The sequence below is a fragment of the Polypterus senegalus genome, chromosome 8, assembly GCF_016835505.1.
Source record: "Polypterus senegalus isolate Bchr_013 chromosome 8, ASM1683550v1, whole genome shotgun sequence".
Taxonomy (NCBI): Eukaryota; Metazoa; Chordata; class Cladistia; order Polypteriformes; family Polypteridae; genus Polypterus; species Polypterus senegalus.
The window spans coordinates 20,996,848-21,020,747 of NC_053161.1; positions in this window are offsets into that span (position 1 = coordinate 20,996,848).

A 23,900-nucleotide genomic window follows, 5' to 3' on the forward strand; every position below is an offset into this window, starting at 1 on the left:
CTGCCCATATAAGGTAAATATTCACAGGTAAAGGCATATTCATAAGTAAAAATATCTGCATCACAAATTGATGTTAATTATATTTTGTCCATGAATACTTATTAAATAATTCCAAATAGTCTGTCCACTTCCTTTCCGATTGTTGTGCTGCTTCCAGGCATGTATTTTCATATTAAAGTATTTAACCAATCACATTTCAGCTATCATTTGTTGCCAGGCAGAGAGGCCTTTACAATCCGTTGTGCAGGCACTCTAACAGAGAATAAATGTCGATTAACCTGTTGCTTCAACCAATCAGATTTTGAGTTGGTGTCAGTAGGGCCCTCTAGCAGGCGTACGGCAACATCACCATATTCAGACCCATTGATTGGATAGAAGCCGATATGAGGAACTCTACAAGTCCACAGAACGCACCGCAAGCGCTCCGAGCGCAAGATCCTCGCGCACACTACGGACAACTCCATGGCAGGATTCTGGACAATATTATTTGCCAGACACAGACCAGATTTCAAGACCACGAAAACCTGATGTTTGTCACACTCCTCGAGCCCCAGAAGTTTCGGGAATACAAGAAAAATTTCACACATACAGCCTTCTCCAGTTTAACAGAAGAGCCATGGAGCGGTTTTTCATCTGTCTCGGCTAAAAACAGAACTGACTGTAATGTATGCCATGGATGATTTTGCAGGAAAATCTCCCACTGATCTCCTTGACTTCCTTCATCAGAAAAATCTGAATGAGAGCATGGGGTAGCTGTTCACATTGGTATATTTGGCAGTGACCATTCCCGTGTACACTGCTTCTGTTGAGTGGACATTTTCAGCCCTAAAGCAAATTAAAACTTATGCCAGAAATACAACAGGGCAGGTTCGACTTTCAGCATTAGCTTCGATGGAGATAGAAAGAGACTTTTTTATGGAACTGAAACGCACGGATAATTCGTATGACAGAGTAATTGAACTGTTTTTGAGAAAAGAGAGGAGGATGGATTTTGTTTACAAATAATCCGAATTTTTGGTGAGTAAAATTTTGCGATTTTCCTAAATAATATTGCAAGTTTATGAGTTATTGTTGATGTTTTTTATGTGTGTCGCGGCTGTGGCTGCAGTAGAAAGGAACTTGCTCACCCCTGGTTTGTCTATTCAATAAAGGCATTTATTGTGGCTACAGGAGTTATCTTATCTATATCTTATCTATATATATATACCCCGATCTACATACTGTCAAATAAACATTCCACATGCCGTGGCGCAACACAAGAGGCTTTGCCTCTAGTGCTGACTTCTGAGGTTCGATTCCTGAGAGGGGGTGCAGTGAGTGTGTACACCTGATGAGCCCAGAATTAGGGCGAAACCAGTGCCGTGTACTCTTGGCATTATTTGACAGTAAAACTATTTATATATATATGTATACACATATATTATATATACACACACACATACATATATATCAGCGCTTCCCGATTCATTTTACGCTCGCACCCCCTGTGACGGACGATTCCGATTTCGCACCCCCTTGGTTTGAGAAGAAGTATGAAAAAATATGAGGTTAACGCAGAAAAACAGATTACCAATTGAAGCTTTATGAATAATGGATACTTTATTCAACATTAATAATTGTTTTGGTAAAGCCATACTCAGTTTAATCCTCCTTCCATTTTCTAATTTTTTCTTGACTAGCCATAATTAAATGAAAGGTAAAAAAGTAAGAGCAAAGCGACGGTGACTTATTGAGGCAGGCAGGCAAGAGCACAATAGCACGCCGGCTCGATGCAGGGCATGTCAAGTCAATCTAAAATGTGCGGTCAGATTAGAAAAAATATATCTTTTCAAGTTCTATTTGGATATAAGTAGGTTCTATTTAGTCGACAAAAATATCTTTGGTAGGAATGTAAGTTGAATTTAGTCTTTAAATTTCTATGGTGAAGAAAATTTTATACAATGATGACTAAATTTAACTTACATTCCTACCAAACATATTTCTGTTGGCTAAATAAAAATTACTTATATTTAAAATGTAAATAGAACTTGAACAGATACGATAGGTTATAATACCCACACAGCACTAAGTGCACGTAAGAGTGGGAGTCATACGTTTTAACAAGCAGCGTATTGCACTGATACGAAATAGCCTGCCCATTTAATTATTTATGAATGGATAGATAAATTAAGATTTTGTACAAATAATGTTTTTCATTTTCCTTCCTCGATGGATTCTGGCACCCCCAGCAACAGCTGCTCGCACTCCAAAGGATATATATATATATATATATATATACTGTATGTGTGTGTATATGTATGTGTGTATAAATGTAGATATGTATGTGTATATATATATATATATATATATATGTATATATGTGGATGTGTGTGTGTATATATATATATACAGTGTCACACACGTGCGCATGGGAGGCAGCTAAAGGGCTTGAGTGACGGCATTTCTGAGGCATGCCGGGATGTGGCAGAGTGCACTGACTCTTTTTCTCCATTTTCTGTAGACCATTCCCTGGAGATTCCACCTGGCTCTCTTGACGTCACTTCCGGGACCGAGCCAATGGAAGTAGACCTTACCAGCTCCGGCCCCTGTGATGTCACGTTCGGGCTCGATCCCATGAGTGAAGAACACGTGCCCGATCCTTATGACCTCACTTCCTCTCTTCCCCTTTAAAAGCCTGCCTTTTTCCCTCATTCTTGTTTTGGACTCGTTTGTATGCACTTCAGTGCTGTGTATTTCCATAAAAAGAACGACTTTGCAGCCAGGATACCAGATTATATGGGTGGCTGCCCCAAATCTTTATCTGTGTATGTTTTGTTATTGTGACAACAGTATGTATGTGTATATATATGTGTATATGTATATATGTATATGTGTATATGTATATATATGTTTATATGTGTGTGTGTGTATATAGCAACACTCATAACAGTGACAAAACAATTACATTGACAATCATGTTACATTATTTTCAAAATGTTTTCTTTTCTTTTTCATTACTTCTTTAACACACTACTTCTAGGCTGCGAAGCGCGGATATTTTGCTAGTTCTAAATAAAAGACCAACGAGAACTGAAAGAAACAAAGATCATCCTGAAGACTGATAGGAAGATTTGAATCTGTGTTATCCTAGTTTAGGGGTTAAGCAGGCTTAGGGATGTTAAATAAAGAACTGTGGGACAATTGCCTACTATAGGTAACCAAACCTGTTAAAGTCTTAACACCAGGTACCAGGACTAGAGATCTGGAACTGCAGGGTGAACCTTAAGCGCCCAGTGGTCATCACTGCCACGGTAGCTCTCACCATTTAAGCTGGAAAAGAAAGACAGACAACCTGGGTATTCCTCACAAAATATATAATCAACACAGACATGTATTATGAACAGTCCAGATACATACACTGAGGCAAAGAAGAGTCCTTTGTTCTGTACATAGGTCAGATTTAAGTAGAGTAATAATAGTGCCTTTTTGAAGGGATTAGTTTTGGAACAGTATTACATATAATATTTCTTGAGGTGAAAATCTAGATAAAGGAGCATAACCTTTCTTTTCAGTGGAGACAGGAAGCATGGTGGAGAATTTTACTGTGAACATAAAGCCCTAATTTGTTTTCTATTTAAATTTTCCTATATTAAGTTATAGAGTTAGTTTGTCTGTTGCCTCACTTATATGGAATTTGGTTTAACTATGTTACTTATAGACTTCAGTGCCTAGTAAATAAACTGTTTATAGTGTAAAACTGAAAAAGAAATGGAAAGAAAGCAATTCAATAAAACATTTTATTTGAAAATTAACAGTGTCAGATTGGGAGGAGCATGAATGTGACTGAGAGAATAAAACTGAATACATTTACAATGGCTGTTACAGACTCAAATCAAATGTGTTTTTATTGTATAACAGCAACGATAAGAGCAGCTGACTACTTAAACGTTTATTTTGAGATGTGGGGAGGCTCAAACCAGCGACCCCTTGAAGTGGAGTCACCAGCTCTTACCGCTGTACTATCAAAGAAATCACTATAATAACCCCCACTAGCCCAATTTCTATTTCTTTGGTTATTGTCTTGAATAAAAGCTCACTTGTTCTGTTACATTTATACCTTTTGTGAAAGTGCTTATTTGATATTTGGACTTCAGTCTTCACACATTATACACTTAATGTCTACATTTTGTCATTACTACTAAAACATGGAAAAGTTTGTCTTTTAAGTATATTTTCAATATTTCTTGCATTTCCTGTCATCCTACACTTACATCTTTGTAGACACGGAACACACGTGAAATGCATGTGTTCCAAATGACAATATATTTTTTTTAGCCTATACAGCTCTAGATGCTACTTCACTCCCTGATACACCAGACTTGAGCTGGGAGAGTGATTTTTGTGGAAGGATGGGATAGTAGGCTGCTTGCTGTTTGGGCTTATGACACACTAGCAAAATACCCGCGCTTCGCAGCGGAGAAGTAGTGTGTTAAAGAAGTAATGATAAAGAAAAGGAAACATCTTGAAAATAACGTAACATGATCGTCAATGTAATTGTTTTGTCACTGTTATGAGTGTTGCTGTCATATATATATATATATATATATATATATATATATATATACACATACATACATACACACACATTATATATACAGTATATATATCTATATCTATATATATATATATATATCTAATATCTATATATATCTATATCTCTCTGTATATATATATATACACATACATACTGTACATACATAAACACACACATTATATCTATATCATATCTATATATATATATAGCAAAATACCCACACTTCGCAGCGGCGAAGTACTGCCTTAAAAGTTTTATTAAGAAGAAAATTAAACCTTTTTAAACTGAGGGAAAATATGCCAATAATTATTTGTTAAGGATCTCTTTGTATACCACATTGTAAGTTCGGCCCTCTGGTTGTAATATGACCAAGCTGTGCGCTGAGCTTACTCTTAAGCATGCAAGTACAGTTGGCCATGTGAACAGTAATTTTGTTTCAAATCTCATAGCTTGGATTGCTGCTGTCATAATCGGTTTGAGTTTCATGGTTTGTTTCAATTACGACAGTATTTGTAGGGCTTGTGTTGAAGTGACATTCAGCATCTGTCAAGCGTTGTAAGTATACAACCAGTTTCATCGATAACTTCACATCCAGCTTTTGAGAGTTTAAACATTCATAAACATCAAAGTATCCACTACTGAAATCGTCACCTGTCAATCTAAGATGTTTAAGAGGCATTGGCAGTTATCCAAAGGTGTAAAATATTTGGCCATTTCGGTCCACTTGAAAGCGACAACCGAACAATTCAGCGGCAGCCATCAACTCACATGCAGATGCATAGGTGAAGGGCTTAAGCATTTCACTCTTATAGTGCTCCTGTGTAGTATAATTATCTCCTGTACCGTCATCAGTCCACACCTTGAACCTGTCCCAGTCATTCAATACATAAGACACAATGTTCCTCCAGATATCAAGAGTGAGCCTGATATGGCCGTGCAATATGTAACAAAGAGAATGGAAAAGATAGGTGCCATCTCCGAGCATGGAAACTACTCGGTAAATGACAGTTCTTTGATCGATGGTTATCACCTCAATAGACATGTTAATGTGGGTTAGGTTGGAATGATAAAGGAAATGGGTACCTGAACAATGTAAAGTAAGTCTAAAATACCTGCACAATAACTATAATCGTAATAAATGAACAATAAAACAGCGAAGAAGCTGTGGATTAAATAAAAAGGCTGTAGTTATCAGCAGGGAGACGTGAATCCCGTGGCGAAGCAAGGAAGGGAATGTAGAGACCGGAGCGACGGACGGCCTTATATAGGCAGGCAGCCAACAACGTGGGAGGCGTTGGGATGGGGGACCCAATGCCACCTCACATGGTGACTGAGCTGCAGGCTATGGACGTATATATGTACGTAAGTAGGATTCAGTTAGCGTTGGGAACCCGCGTACCAAATTTCTTGAAGATGGGCCCATAAGTAACAAAGACTGTTGAAAAGTTCAATATGGCGGCCGACAGTGGCATCATACCATCGAAATAAGTACGTACATCGGTTTCGGTTAGCGCAGGGAAGCTGCCTACCAAATTTTGTGAAGATAGGGCCATGAATAAGAAAGTTCAACATGGTGGACGTTGTTGCCCGTTATGACCGTTATGAGTAGAATTTCGAAATGAAACCTGCTTAATTTTTGTAAGTAAACTGTAAGGAATGAGCCTGCCAAATTTCAGCCTTCTACCTACACGGGAAGTTGGAGAATTAGTGACGTTTGGAAAATTCAATATGGCGGCCGACAGTGGCGTCATACTACCGAAATAAGTATGTACATTGGTTTTGGTTAGTGCAGGGAAGCCACCTATCAAATTTCGTGAAGATGGGGTCAGCCTTCTACCTACATGGGAAGTTGGAAAATTAGTGACGTTGGAAAGTTCAATATGGCGACCGACAGTGGCGTCATACCATCGAAATAAGTACGTACATTGGTTTCGGTTAGCGCAGGGAAGCCGCCTACCAAATTTCGTGACGATGGGGCCATAAATAAGAAAGTTCAACATGGCGGACGTTGTTGACTGTTATCGACCGTTATGACCATTACGTGTAGAATTTCGAAATGAAACCTGCTTAACTTTTGTAAGTAAGCTGTAAGGAATAAGCCTGCCAAATTTCAGCCTTCTACCTACACGGGAAGTTGGAGAATTAGTGATGAGTCAGTGAGTGAGTGAGTGAGTGAGTGAGTGAGTGAGTGAGTGAGTGAGGGTTTTGCCTTTTATTAGTATAGATTTACAAGACAAAAGACAGTGACGGAGGGGTGCGAGTGGATTTAAGGTGGGCCAGTAAAGTTTTTTCTTAAGCTTTGGTAATTCTAGTGTTAAGATATGCAGCAATGATAATGTCTGCTATATGCCGCCTGTTGAAATTAAAAATCAGTGTATTTTATTACTACCTACCTTACAAAATACATTTCAATATACATCACAAATGTTAATGCTTAACTTGCCCAAAAGAATATTGGTGGATGAATAGAAATTGGTATACATATATATACACACAGTAAAAAACTCAATTATCTATCACTCGATTAACCATCAGTCTCTGTTAACCGTCAGTGCTAAGAAAAAAAGCACTGTAATACAGTACAGTAGTACTGTTACTGTTCTACTTTTGAAATCATATTGTCAGTTACATCAGTTCTAATAGTGTTTTGTACCTTTTTTCTTTTATTATTATTAATCTACTATACATATGGCTGATAAACGTAAGTGTGTGGTGTTGGAATTGACAAAAACAACTGAAATTATTAAATGTTTACAAAACAGCAAAAGTGCTTCAATTTACAAAGTAGGAAGAACATAAAGCGTGATGCCGACAAAATAGAAAAACATGTTGAAAATGGAAACCACTGATGGTAATGTTAATGTATTAATGTTAATGTTTTCCTGTATTTTTTTTTTTAATTCTGTTATGTTTTGTTAATATATTGTGACGTGCAGGCAGCATGTGATGCACTGTAGAGGTGGAAAAAGTGTGTAATGTATGCTGTAAGTAATGACACAGGGTGAATGGCTTCTGTTCTGAAAGGGGCGAACACGTCTGTTAGGAGAAGAGTGACAGGAGAAGTTAGGAGAAAAAGGAAGGTGCGGCAAAAGGAAGTTTTGAGTAGAGAGTCAGGAGACAATTAGCAGGAGTGTTTATGAGGTATAGAGAAAAAAAAAAACGTGAGTGGCAGGAGATAAACTGATTGATAAGGAAAGCTTTCTTTTATTGTTTTGGCGGTGTGCTCTGTAATCCAGATAATGGAGTATAAGACAGGGCACCGTTAGTTACGGAACGAAGACTCCAAGTAAAAAGTAGAAAACTCCAGTACTACTTCTTTTTTTTTTTATTAATTTTATTGCAATCATTCCATACAAATCGATCAATTTTTACAAAAAATAGGATTCTCCAGTACTTCTGACTTGTGTTTCTCTATTACACTCGTCGTTACAATATTATATGAATTAATTAATTTTGCTAATAATATATTATAGTTTTGTAAATAAATATAACTTTGCGAATACTACAGTATATAATTTTTAAAGTAACTGTTCTATTATCTATCTATTATCCATCACAGTCCCAGTTCTGACTCCTGACAGATAATCGAGGTTTTACTGTATAATATATATATATATATATATAAAATGTTTTAAGGGCTGGCCTTTTTTCCCAAAAAAAGGTTATCTCTTATTATTATGATGATGAAGAATCAACTAATAAGGTTGACATATTTGCCATGAGAAATCTATATCTAAATAAGACATTACCAGTTGTTTTTACCTCCCTTAGAGCATTGATTTTATTATCATTATTAGAAAAAACAATTTTATGACTTAAAAGTACTCCTGCATATATTGGTTCCATGTGGTCTTTTTTCCCATCATTTTGTGGCTCTTTCTTTTTTTAGTACTTCCTTTTACTCTGAGAAGACTGCAGTTGCTCGATATTGTGGGCTGTTTGGCTCACTTCGCACTTAAATGCCATTATAAACATGGTTCCCAGGGTAATATGAAAAATGGAATAGGTGGATTTTAATAGAAAGATGTGTCACAAAAAATGACTGTTTATGTAATGTAATGTTCTATAAATTGATCACAGTTATAAATGCAACAAAAGGCAATAATATCTGCTGCCTCAAGTAAGTATAAATTAATCTTTTTTTTTATTTTTTAAAGTAATGATAACTCTGCTAGTTTAATGAAAACTTGCCTAGAATATTTTCATTACAATTGCAACTTGTTTTTAACACTAACCTGTTCTTCTGGGATCACATTAATGTATTATACAAGATCTTTCTTCAGCTATAAAAATACAGTAAAATTAAAACATTTTTTCTTACAGTACAGGATTCAGAAAATTTAACTCATGCATTTATTTGAAACAGATTTGTCTACCATTATGCTTTACTCACAGGTAGTTCAAATATCTGTATTTTTACCTTTCAAGTAATTAAAAATGTTGCCTCAAGTTCCAGTGGTACAAGTAAAGTGGACACGATAACTTGTGTTTTTAGGGCTGGGGATAACTTCAAAACTCTCCATGGGGAACCATGAGATATTCTAACTTATGCGGACTCATAGGAATTTATAGCTGTTCACTTGTTTAACAGCAACCCCCTTTAAGTTAATAATGACACGGTCCCCTCCCAGCCTCCTGAAATCAACAATCATTTCTTCATGTAGCCAACATTAAGGTGCAAATTGCTGTTATTGCATCATTCATTGAGGAGTTTAACCTTCTCCCTGTGGTCTATTTTGACCTTGATGGTAACCAGACTTACTACCATTGTTTGTGTCATGCTAGGCAACACAATTTTGTTGAAATAGCACAAAAAAGTGTTCAAAGTAATACTATGAGTTATGTTTTTCCTCAGATTGAGAATTTGAGGTCTACCAGTAAGGAAATTTTAGTCAATCTAGTTACTCATGATGGTTCAGGTCAAGGGCCCTGATCTTTAAGAATGTGACTGTGTTGAATGATGAGCTAAAGTTATTCTCACGTAAGTGTGTTATGTTATTGCTTCATAGATGGCTAAAGAAATTAATCTGATACTGTGGTAGACAAACTTATGTGTTATGCAGTATTTAGAATTATTGGAACTTACCAAGTTTTATTATGGATTGGCCTACGCTTCACACGCAAACACACACACGCGCACACATACACAGACTGTGACCCCTTAAGCACTGACTCTGAGTGATACGTTTACAGTCTGTAACTCCGCAGTACTCCACTGTTGTGGTACACAACACACAAAAATGGCAAAGGTGTGAGGCGTCCAAAACTGTGCACAAAGCAGGCCAGAACCACAACCAGCCTGCCCAGATAAGGTACATTTCAAGGCAGCTTGAGTGTGTACTCCACGGGCTGGGTGGCTGGCTGCCCTACACTGAAACAAGTGAGGCATTGGTTCCAAAAGTGCCAAAATAATAGCAAGAATCCCCAAAAAATTTAAAATGCCCCACAAGGAAGGGGATTCCCATCCACCCGGTACAATAATCCAGTACACAAAATACAAAGTAAGGACAAAAATTCAAGAACACTAAGAAAAATTGAAAGAAGGGAAATGTTTACAAAACACATTTCTACTCCACATAACTCACTTTCCCAGCCTGCCTTTATAGGTTGTGGGTGGCTCCTTAGTAATGAGGTAAGGGTGGTCCATTCTCCGGGGGGGTCCACCTATAACATTTTGAAAAGGAAAATGTGTTAATCTCCCCCTAGCTGGAGTCCTTTATCTACTTTATTGTTTCAATCACTCAAGATATGCAGACAAAATACATAATTTAAACAGCCAAGCAGTATGTATTAAAATGGAACAACAACAAATGATCTGAATGAAATAAAACAGTAAATAACAGTAAAGTCTGAATGTAAAACTCTAATAAAAACACACCCTAAGTCAGTAAACACTGTTCCTTTCTGTGCCTATATAAACATAACTGGGCCAGCTATTCAATCCTTAAAAGAAGCACATTTCTTCCTATGTTGCAGACTTTTTCTCCAATGTGCAACCCTCCTCTTCCTTTTTCTTACCGGGCGAGTCCTTGAGTCTTCTCCTACAGTCCAGGAAGAAAGGGCACCATACAGATATTTGAGTTATTGTTTAAATGTATATCTTAATTCTAGAATAACCAAATGTACTAGAAATACATTACTGGCTTTAGATATAATTGGATGTGATCAAGCCCTGGATCTGAAGAGAAATACATCTGTTCTCAAATGCCTTAAAATCGATGGCAAAACATTAGGTGATTTCCAAATTAACAGTAATAATAATAAATTTTATGTATATAGCACCTTTCCCTGAAGAAATACGTAATATAACATTATCAAGAAAAAAACAATATTAGATAGAAAAGACAGAGAAAGGCCAGAGGCTAATGCAGAAACAGAAAAACGCAAGGTAAAATAGAAATGTGGTTAAAATAATTATTTTATAAATTATTTACATTGCTTTTTTTTATGTAAATGCATTTTTCAGACAATTTTACTTTGCATGTGTTTGTTGTTATCAGCAATTAACAACCCACTTCATTTGAACATTCATAGGGTTAATCAGTATTTTGCATAAATATTACTTATATATATATGAATATATGAATTGTTAAATATGTCTGTTGGATTTCTTTTATAATACAAAACAACTTGCTTTTGTATAGCGGTTTTCACTGAATTCAGGCTCAAAATAATGTAAACAAATTCTCAGAAACAAATGCAAGTGTAGATTGTACCACTCCTTGGGACCCTTTTCCTGCACCAGGATGGCACAATTATAATATGTACTACCGATCCCTAGAATGGCAGTAAAATAAATGTAAATAAATAAAGAAATAAATAAATGATCCAGAGTGTAAGTGTCCAATACTACTTCTCTAATAACCAAATAAGCACAGAGCACACCAACAGAAGCAGAATGATGACTTGAATAAAATTATTATTGTGAACAAATAAACCAGTTATTTACACAAATCCCATGTTGCATTACACCACCCACGCTGACAGATTACAATAAAAGACACTCCACTGATAAAACATTATTGCACACACAATTATCTTAAAGGATTAACAGAATGAAAAAGTCCCTTGAATTTCCATCCATAAAAATACTTTTGTTATTGCAAGGGCTACACCAAGCCATACCTCAATACTGGGAAACCTCATCACACACTCATATCAGACCCTGTCCCAAGTTCTCCATAAAATGGTAAAATGATCCTTTGTCATCTTGACTTCCATGAATGAACCTTGGATCACCTGATCACCAGCGTAGTTTCCTTGTAATATCCACAACTCTTCTCTGGAGTTGTTCCTTGTCTAGATTCTTTCTTCTCTTTTCCTACTACATCTTCACCTTTATTGTCAGACCCTAACCTTTTAGACTTTATTGCCCCTCCAAATAAGGTTCTCCATTTAAGAAAATACATAGGTTCCTAATGCCTATTCACATTTTTTTACTGTGGTGATGAAAAAGTACAACTGGACAATAACACCCACTACACATTACAATTGTTTATGCTAATCACTAAATGCAGAATTTATACATATAAAGGTACAGGTTTGTTAAAACACAAAACAAAGTAGAAACTGAGTAACATAAATGGAAACCAACAATATCTGTCCATTACTTAACTAGTAAACTATGGACAGTTGACAATGGAGGAGATGAAAATTGTAAAAGAGAAATTAAAAGTCACAAATTTTCACAGTCCTGGAGAAATCGGCCAACTAGCTGCCCATCTCCTCCCGGCTATTCTACAGTAAAGTCTGTTTGGCCATCCAACCTTATGAGAGAATTTTTCAATCCAATGAATTCAATGCTCTTTATTTTAAGATGACTTCTCCATATACAGGAGATTGGCTTGGCAGTACAGCAGGGGCAGCAAATGCCACATGAAGATGCTGAAAAGAGCAACAAAATAGAGGGTTAGTAACAGCTTATAAATATTGCATTACTTATATTTCTGTACAAATGACTAAAAAACAGAGATGCAGTATACATAGCTGTAAATGTTATGTTATTGTCTGTTTTTACCTGCATTTTTATTACTCTTTAACATTGTTTTTTGTATCAGTATGCTGCTGCTGGATTATGTGACTTTCCCCTTGGGATTAATAAAGTATCTATCTATCTAGCTTAAAAATTGAGACTGAAGTGGGACCCCTTATATAAGATAATTTCACAATCCTTAACTTTAAGAACCTTGTTGCTACGGTCTCTCAGTCTTGCAATTTCAATCTGTACAATATCCGCAAAATCAGACAATATGAAAGAATATGGTCAAGACTCTGTTCTAGTCATGGCTGGACTACTGCAACTCTCTTCTAGCAAGTGCACCAGTATATGTCACCAAGCCACTGCAGATGATTCAAAATGCAATGGTACGTCTGGTGTTCCACCTGCTGAGATGGGCACATGTCACTCCTCACTTCAGATCACTACACTGGCTTCCTGAAGCAGCATGTATTAAGTTCAAATCTGTGATGCTTACAGAGTAATATGTGGGTCTGTACTTGTATATGAAGACACCTGTGAGCTCCAGTGCTCCAATCAGGTCTTCCATTGAATGGTGTCTGGTGATGCCTCACTCACTCACAAATCTCAGTCCAGACTCTTTTCATTTGTAGCTCTTGGCTAGTTGAACAAGCTCCCCACCTCAGCTATGACTCCCTCGATATGTTTAAGAAGCATATGAATTTCTGTCTAAGTGTTATTAGATGTTGCATGTGAATTGCTGTCTATGAGTTAATTAGATGTTAGTTATAATTCCCAGATTAACAAAACCTAACTTATTTTGTTTTGAGCTCTTCACTTATAGTAAACAATTGTGTACCCTTGTCTTGTAACACGTTTCCAAACTGTCCCCAAACTTATAGTACTCGATTATGTTGACCTTTTTCATAAGTCACTTTGGAAAAAAGCATCTGCCTAGTAAAATAAATGTAAATGTTTTCTAATGATAGTTCCCAGTGGAAGCATATAAAGTTAGAACAGTAAAAGTCTGAATACTAAACCCTGTGAGACAGCATATTTAAATTTTGAGTATAATGATAAAGTATTGTTAGCACATTTCTGTTTGTACTAGAAGCGATTTGATAAATAACAAAACCAGGCAAGGAAAGAGCCTGTGAGCCCAATGTAATTTTCCAGTTTGTGTAATAAAATGGAATGGCCAATGGTATCAAATGCTGTGCTTAATTCTAACAGCATGATTACTGAGGAATTTCTTCATCAGAGGATATCAGAATATCAATTACAACATGGGTTAGTGCTGTTTCTGTGCTGGTCGGATGTGGAAGCCAGGCAAGAATTTCTCAAATAAACTGTGATTTGTAAGGTGAGACTAAAGATGATTGGCAACTGCTTTTTCAAGTATTTTAGAAAGAAAGGGTAAATTTGAAATAGGTCTATAATTACTAAGTGTAAATGAGTCTGGCTTTTTAAATGTTCTGATAACTGACACTTTTAGAGCATCACAGGCTGTGCCATTCAGTAATGAGCTACAGATAATGCTAAGAATGGGTGCTGTCAGAACATCTATTGAGCGTTTTACTAGTTTAGTTTGGACCGAGTCCAAAAAATTAGCATTCATTTTAGAAATTAAAGTTATTAGTTCTTTTTCCATTACCAAATTAAAATTAATGAAGTGGTTTGTGTAAGAAGAGACAGGGTTTGTTAATGTAGTATTAAGTTTGTGAGGTGATGCTGAGAGCTGGGATCGTATACTGACAATTTTCTCATTAAAGAAGTTCATAAAGCCTGCACTGCTAATGTCTGCAGGTATTTTGCATTGTAGTTTAGAATTACCATTTGGTAGATAAGCCACTGTTCTAAACAGTACACCAGGATTGTTAATATTGTAATCTTTAAATCTGGAATAGTAGACCAAGTGGGAGCTTTTTTATACTTTTTAACACTCTGTCCATGCATGCAGTTCAGAAGACCTGCAACTTTATTGCTCTCCATCTACACTCCAGTTTTCAACGCTCTAATTTAAGACCTTGAGTATTCTCATTAAACCAAGTTATGTTTCTGTGTGCATTAATCACTTTTGTTTTGATGGGAGCTACTGTATCTGAAGCCTCTTTCAAAGCCACATTATAATCTGATGTTAGTTGATCCTTATTATTTTTTACAATTCTGCTTGAGATTCTGAAAGTATCTACAAATCAAGTTATAATCAAGATGTAGCATTTTCCTTTTTTTATAATCAAAGACAAGTAGTAATCAGAAATAAATTCATGTAACAGTGTAATATTTAAATTTTGAATCTCAACTTTGTAAGTAGTAAAAAGATCTAAATTGACAATCTTAAAAAACTGTTCTGAGTTTAACATGTAGCAGATGCGAGGTGTTAAGATTTATCCTATCTTTAAACAGTGAATTATTTATTTTAATTCATAGATGCTGGGAAAGCACCCTACCTTGTCACTGCTCACAAACTCACAAACATAGACACACAAGCTGCAGTTTAACAGAAAAAATAATAATAAATACTTTAACAAGTCATGCGAACATAGGAACCCACCTAAATAACCCAACAGCGATAAATAAGTAGCTAAACATAGATACAAAAAAAACCCAACGAAGCACAAAGCACTGTATGATTAACAATTAACACTTACAACAAACTCTAAACACAGTCCAGTACAACAGATGTAGCTGATGGTGAAAAATGAACAAGATCCAAGTGAATAGCCTCCTGAATGTCATAAAAAGTGTTGTCCTACTGTGTCCCAGCTGTTATGTGAAGATTTGTAGTGACTGCAAGCACTCCAGAGACAAAGATGTATTCCAGCCAAGATGAAATATCATGATCATATCAGGTATAGAGCAAGAACATAAATCCAGAAAAAAATTTAATCCAATTGATGTTGGTGTTTGTAAGCCAGTTATGGGGTGAAATATTGCAGCAAAAAGATATTAGATGATTGTGATTCTCTCCAGGTTGCTCCTTTTTAAAAGCAGTGCTCCATGTTGTTCCACCCAGCAACCTCCATGGCCAATATGAAGCGGCCCAATGGTGAAGTACTCCCAGGGTTGCTGTGAATTGATGTTGAACTGCTAAAATCAAACAAGTAAAGCCTATGATACAAGTGTCAGTTTCCACATTAATGTGTACAGTATATTGAAATCCCCTATCAACACTACACGATCAAAACTTTTTATAACTCAGTCACGAGCAATGGATATTGACCTAGTGGTCTGTAGACTAGTACTAAAATTGTTTCCATCTGTTTTAATATCTGAGTATATCAAAGGATGTAAATCACAAAGAATAATGCCAAGGCCACCTCTTGGACCAGTATCTCTTGATTTATTAAAGAATGTATAACTGTTTGGTGATTTCTTGGCTAAAGGGATATTGTCCGATTTACTAAACTAGATTTTGTACTTAATATAATATCATTTACCAAAGAAGGTTTATTTCCAAAAGAGTAAATGCTTAGTAAGCAGCATTGTAAACTGCAAGGATGTACACACCATGTCTCTGTCCAGCCGTAAAGGGAAAACAGTAAATCACATCCACTATATATAGTCTTGGTCAGGGGCCAGACACAATTAAATTCTGACAGTTTCTTTTAGCTTTGGTGCATAAACATATGAAGCTCCACCTTAACACCTCAGTTTGTTGCAAAGTAATATTGTTAGAGGTGACATTCTACAATAAGGTAGACACTTCATTTTCGTCCAGAAAGTCCAATTTAGCCTCTATGTGAGATACCTTTGCCTCATGGATGCATTTAGCTTTAACTGCTGGATTAACATAATTTGGAATTCTAACATTTCGCACCGTGGAGTCAGCCAGTTATGCTTTTCACTACCCACTGGGTGGCTTACAAGATTAGGAGAACTTTATTGTTCTTAGCCTCACCAGACTGTTCTCAACCCAAATTGATGACCTGGATACTGAGGGGGTATATTTTGACTTCCTGGAACCCCATCTCATTGATATACACTCAACCTGTGGCTGAATTGGTGCTGCTGATTTTGGCTTGAAGGCAGAAGCCAAATCATAAATGGCCAAATTGTTGATACAAACCATGTCAATCCAATTTTGCTTTGCCTAATCTCTATCAGGTTCCTAATCTGGTCCTACAAAAAGCGTGTATTTTCTCAACCACCTCTAAATTAACTTTACATTTTTGGCAGATGAAGTTGTCTGTATTGTTGGACTAAAAAACCTAAACTGAACATACTATAGGACACACAACATATAATGTGCCCTCAACAGGCAGAGAACAAAATAGACTTACATTTAGCTCTGAATTCATCTTTATCCTTGTATCAGCAGTCACTTCTCTGCCTTCCGAGTTCCACTTGTTTGCAAGGAGACCCTTGCTGTCAAGTTCTCTGGGTAATTAAAGTGTGTGCAGTTTGTTTCTTCTCTTAGTTGGATGTCGTCTTTTATACCAGCTGTCATTCTGGTTTACTGACTGGTTGGATTACTTTCTCGTTCCAGATGGGTTTTTAGCTATACTCTTCTGGAGCAGTAGAATACTCCACGTATATGTGAGATGATGCTGTACTTTCCTTCAGCTACTGCTTGTCACTGGTTTAATTATACCACCATCAAAACAATTAGTGAAAGAAATGTTCCAATTTTAACCAGCAGCAGTGTTAGTATAAATAAAGTCAACACATTTTACTGCGTTTAATATTTAATTACTTAAAAATGTTAACAAATGCTTATTGAAATCACAAAAGAAATAAAGTATCAGACTTTTGGTTTAATCAGAATCTGACCAGTATTGTTATTTCTTGAGCAGTAACTAAAATATTTATTATTTATACCCCAATTGAATTTTTTTTAATTGACAATAGATGAAAATAAGTAAACAACCAATAACAATGCCTTTATTTTAAAACAGATGAATTTCTGCCTTCATCTCACATACTGTAGCTCTCCTGTCTCAGAGGTAACAAAGCAATAAGTCAAGTAGATTTACTACTTTCCGCATGATGTATTTACTCCATATATCACACCTTATCAGGTTAACTTGTGTTTTATTTAACAGATGTGGCATCTGCAATTGTTTCAATTTAAAGCTTTTAGCTTGATTTACAATATGATGCCATTTTAACACTTCAGTAAGTAACCAATACTTCTTCTTTTCAAGACCTGGTAAGTGACGTCTCAGGCAATTGATTGTAACTGTCACATTACCATTTCTGGAGTTTGATCAGCCCTGGTGTCAGTTTTTCCCCTTATTATTTTACATTTAGTCCAATTGTGGTGCTGAGCACTTTGTCTATCACCACTTCATACCCCAGCCTCACAACACTTTAATGGAGGCATTTGACACTAATCATTTACAACCACTCAAAGAAAAGAAGAAAAATGAACAAAAAAAGCAGAACAGCTCAAGCCACATACACTGTAAATAATTAATGTTTATTCAGCATTGGCAGCATTGATTATGCGCCTGAAAGGGAGTACTTGCAACTATCGATCTTCCCTACATTTGGCCTTTATAAGAGGAGTGCAAACGTAGTGCTCACAAATTTTTATCTATTAGTGGTAGAAAGCATGAATGTATAAGGAAAATAAGTTCAATAAAATGTTGTTAATGTAAAATGCCATGTTACTTTAGATAGCCATGAATTTCTACTTGCTGTTTACTTACTGCTACTGTGCACACAAATTAAACACTGTCAGTTTCTGCCCTTATATTTGACTTGCTCCAAAACATGCAGGAATACGTAATAATTAACTAATAATCTTTCTTTGGGTTATGAAAAAGTGACTTTTTACATATAATAAAGTACACAAAAAGGCACATTTTTTGCATATGTTTCTGCTGAAAAGTGAAACTTGCTTAATGGAAGATTTATTTTTAAATTTAGCACAGAACCTTCACTTCACAGTGGATGTAAACTTGGTGAGACAAGTAAGCAATTGCTTCCTCTAAGGACCGGTTGCCAGTGTGCAAAATCAGTCGCTGTGTGCAAGAAAGATTTCACAATTATAGTAATGGCAAGCAACAGTTTAAGCTATATTCTGTCTTAAATGATAGTTTGTTATCACAGACTTTTTTCCTTAGAGATGAAGGAGAGAATATGTGGTGTCTCTATCAAAAATGAGAGAACAATAAGGTGTTGTTCAGAGGTAGATTACCCTTATATGAGAGAATATCACACCTATACAGGAGAAATTTCATTTAACTGTGGCAGCATGTACAGCATCATGCTGAAAGAACAGTCATACTCTTTTTGATATTATGCTGAAAACAAGTTCCACACATTGAAATAGATGATGAGGTTAAAACATTATAGGAATTATAATCACTTTATTATGATCATTTTATTTATTTGGTTTTGATTTGTTTTTCTTCCAATATAGGGTGGTCCTGATCTAATTATGCAGATCCAGATCATCTGGATGACTTTAATTTATGTGGGGATAATTCCAGTTCGGCGCAAAGATGATTCTTCATGTCGTCAGTTCACGCACTTCTCGATGGTCCGTGATTTTTCGGGTGATTTTCTATGTAATAAACTTAATAAGTTATAGTGTAATGAAAATTTCATAATTAGATCTGGACCGCCCTATACAGACCAATAGATGTTGATTCTATGCTCATTACATTGTTGGTTGCTATCATACAACAATAATGTAAACAGTCTGGGAAACACCATGCACTCCCATGGCTAAAGTGAGCCATCTAAGCATCTTCTTTTTTCCAGAAATTCCCACCATTTTATGTTTACCAATCCATGCAGCAAACTCTTACGATCAGGATTGTGACTGGCAATGTGAAATTGTATGGTTTCAAACTGTTAGACCAGTGTGTTTTAAATTATGGGTCAAGACCATGTTTGTGACGGGCTGCCAGATGATTGTGTAATAATATTAACCGAGTTTGACTAAGCCCAAATTCTGTGGCAAGTAATATACCACACTTAGTTTCCGATTAATATTTATATGCTAAACAATTCCATTGATGCATAATGGCAAACTTTCATTTCTGTGGCACAAAAATATAAAAATATTCCCTATGATTAAGACCCCCCCCAAAGATTTGTCATAATGAATACCCAGAAATTTCATACAGTGAGATAATAACCCATTTTGGTCTCTTGCCATTCAGTTGAAGCAGGAGGGGAGTGGGCTGGGTGCGCACAGAAATTTGACTAGTCCACTGTTTCACCAAGTATTGTGGGTGATTGTTTATCAATGGTTGGGCTGCATCTGATGAAAAGACTCCTTGCTGATAAAAGCCTCTGGGAGTGCTTCCAGAATGCTCTAATGGAAAAACTGCCCCTGCCCTGTCACAACCAGTGAAAAAATCAAACTGAGATGAATGGCAAACAAAGACACAAATAAGAAAGAGGAATACATGAAGGAATGACAAGCAAGCTTGTGAGGTGAAGGGACTGTGGCACTAGTTTGAAATGTCCCAAAAAGTTCATGGGTGCGGAATAAGAATCTGATGATTTTTGAGCTATTATGTAGGGTGAGTAAATATGGTTAGGATATATATTTTGGCAAACATTGAATCCAAATCTGTAGCAGAGATTTTGCATTAAGTTTAATGTAGTTCGGTGGAGAAGAATTCTTTCTCATAACACTATTTTAAAGTGGTTTGATAAATTTCAATCTACTGGTGAATGACATGATTGTTGGTCCATTGAGAACAGTAAGAATTGCAGAAAATATCCAAAGATTGAGACAAGCTGTAGACATTCAGTACAATGTCAGTCAATATCATTACAAACATTTCAAATTGGACAGTTCACCAAATTATTCATAAAGATTTATCTTACCACCGTATAAAATACAAAGAGTATATATATTTTTTAGGGATAACTGAGCTTCTTTTATTTGGTTTATTAAATTGTTGAATGAAAAGTGAAGTGAGTTAATATTATTGTTTATTTTGAAAATGTCTTTATCCAAGGTGACTCACAAAACAGTTATATATAAGCATGATTAGAATATGCAAGCATCAAAAGAAACGGTTGTTCAGCTATTTGAAACTCATTTAGAAAACTGTATTGTTAATTGTGGAGCTCATTTAAAACATATTTTTTTATTAAATAATATTATTTAAGGAATTTAAATAAACTGCATTGATTAATTGTTTTTTAGATACTTTATTCCTTATCTAGTCCCATTAATCAAGTAATTAAATTAAGTGAATAGTTCATAATATTCTTAAATTATCATCCTTGCTCTGCATCCCAAAAATTGATTTCTCTCAGCATTACTGAAGCTTACACCACTGGCAGCGATAAACTTCAGGAATCTATTCCATTTTGAATTACAATTATTGTATTATTAACAATACATTTGCTTTCCACTTTTCTCCTTTGTTAATATGCGAGACATATGCTTGAAAGGAAACGGAAACCTTTACAGTTTTTTTATTATATGACCATTGTTATTTATCTATTTATGTATCAGATGTCATTATTGTAATAATCCTCATCTTGGGTCCCAGTATGATATTGATTTTCCTCTTGGGATCCTCAGATTAAAATGTTTAAGAACCCCTTGATTAGACTAATAAGAACTACTGTTTTCTGCTAAGAGCTGCTGTCATTCATCACATGGTTTGAAACTGTATGCTTTTAAATTGCTGGTTGCAATCCTACCCTTGAAACAACTAAGGGTAGCTGGGTAGCAGTGAAAGCCACTGGATGGCAAGCTGAGTAAAACACTGTGATATGCTGCAAAAATTCGGTTAACAAGTCAGACACATGTGCAATTCGGAATATATAGCAACTGTGAATTTTCTCTAGTACATAATTCCCTGATGTGTTGCAAAAGGAATAATTGGAAACAATTTTTTGGCTTCAGAAATAACCCAGTTTTAGGTGCATTTGCATTTAATACAAGAAGCACTTATTGCAATAGCTATTTCTGTTTGTCTGTCTGTCCACATGAAACAACTCAGCCCCCCATGGACTAATTTTGTTGAAGGAAATTTGTCAAGACAATTAAATTTTCATTGAGATATGTCAAATAGACTGAGCTGCAGAAAGTTTTGAGATTTCAAACTCTCCAATTAAATACCATTGTTGAATTTGCAAATTTGTCTGTCTTAAAAGGAAGAAATGTTCTGTGCAACTTCAGCTACAAATTAGTTTGCTGTTACAATTTTACCTTAAAAGTGGTTGCATGAACATGTATGTTTTCCTCTTTTACTCATCTGGGGCCTCATGTATAAATGGTGCGTACGCACAGAAATGTTGCGTAAAAACGTTTCCACTTTCAAATCGCAATGTATAAAACCTACACTTAGCGTAAAGGCACGCACTTTTCCACGGTACCTCATACCCTGTTGTACGCAAGTTCTCCGCTCGGTTTTTCAGACTGGTGGCACCCAGCACCAAAGCAGTGCTACTGTTCCTGTGTGGTTAACCTATTCTTAGATCCACATCCACGGCTTTATCAAATACACTGAAATTAACCGCATATTGTTCATAAATTTAAAACACCTGATTGTAATCAACCTCTGACAATACAATGGTGCACAGAATAGCCAAACTATTCCACTGGCATGGCTGCTTTAGCGTTGCTAGAGGACCTCGCAAATGGAAGGCTTAGAATAGAACACATATTCCGAGATCATACTGATTTCTTGGCACATGATGATGACTGGCTTCTAAGTTTTCCAAGAACAATTCTCTTGGAGCTGTGTGCTAAACTGGCGCCGGTTTTACAAAGGCAGACTTTGAGTAATTGTGTTCTACCTGTTCCTTTGCAAGTTTTGTCCGATCTCGGGTTTTTAGCCACAGGAGCTTTTCAGCATGAACTGGTTGAATGATCCGGTATTTCTCAGTCATCACTGAGTCGTGCCCTGCCAGCTGTATGGGATGGTATTATCCGCTTGTCAAGCAGATATAAGATTTCCGTACACTACGGTTGAACAGGCAAACATCAAAGCACAATTTGCAGCAATGTTCGGTTTTCCCAATGCAATAGGAGCGGTCGACTGCACACACATTGCTATAAAGGCACCTTCACAGAATGAATTTGTTTATGTAAATAGAAAGCATTTTCACTCTATTAATGTGCAAATCATCAGTGATGCAAAAATGCGCCTCACTAATGTTGTTGTGAGATGGCCTGGCTCAACTCATGATTCATTCATCCTGAGACATAGTAGTGTGGAGAACAAACTTGAAAATGGTGCTGTGCGTGATGGCTGGTTTCTCGGTAAGATAAACCATTTATTGCCTATTTGGTTACAGTTGTACGTTTTCTGTATAACACGATTATTCAGGTGACAGTGGGTACCCGCTGAATACATGGCTCCTCACCCCTCTCGCCAACCCACTGACTGAACAAGAGCGACGTTATACTAACCTCTACTCTCGGGCTCGGGCGGTGGAAGAGCATACTATAGGGCACCTATAAGACTGGTGGAATGCTGCTCTATAGTCCACAGAAAGTGTGTCACATCGTGCAAGCATGTAGCATTCTACATAATATGGCACTCATTCGTATCTTGCCCGTACTTGAAGAGATGCGGTATGATGAACCTGACCCTGGACCACCAAATGATCAGCCACACCAGACAGCATTACAATGTCAAATGAATGTAATTAACAGAATGTAAAAACAGGTAAGCAGATGCATCATTTATTTTTTCACAAATTCGTTTAATTTTTGGTTAATGTCACACAATACTGCCTTGATATTATGTAGTTCATTGGCTACATCCCATTGTGCATTGGCCACATCTCTAACAGCATCCACCAATGCATTTTGAGATTCTAGAACTGCATCAGTCAGCACGCGGCCAGATGATTACCCACCAGTTTCCGAGGCAGGGGTGTGTGAACAGCCAGCGCCCGAAGATGTGGTCGGCACAGAAGCAGCACCATCATCGCCCGGAGCCATGTCCTCAGCATTGGGGTCAGCTTTTGTACTATTGTCTAGAAGTAAATACAGTAACAGTAATTAATACCTGATTTTTTGTCTTATTACTCATGCAAATTATTTACACAAGTGTGGATCACGGTAATCAAAAAAGAAATAAAAACTCACCGGCACCTACGGTGATGTCAGAATCTTCCTCCCCCGCTGGTAAAATGCCAGCAATATATGTGTCGCCAATAATTGCAGCAACTCGCTGCTCAAACGGCGTGAGCTCCGGGAGTTCAGTACCTCTTTGAGTGGAGCTAACATCCAGATGATGAGCTGCAACTCTGTTTTTCACGGCAACTTTCATGTTTGACCACTTCTTTTTTAATTCGATTACAGTACGATTTTCTGCTCCAGCACTCTGCGTCCACCGCGCTATGCCACTCCATCAATTTCCTTTTCTTGCTAATGCCACTTCCTAAGTTACCAAGTAAAACATTTTTCCTGGCCTCTATTTCAGCTAGCAG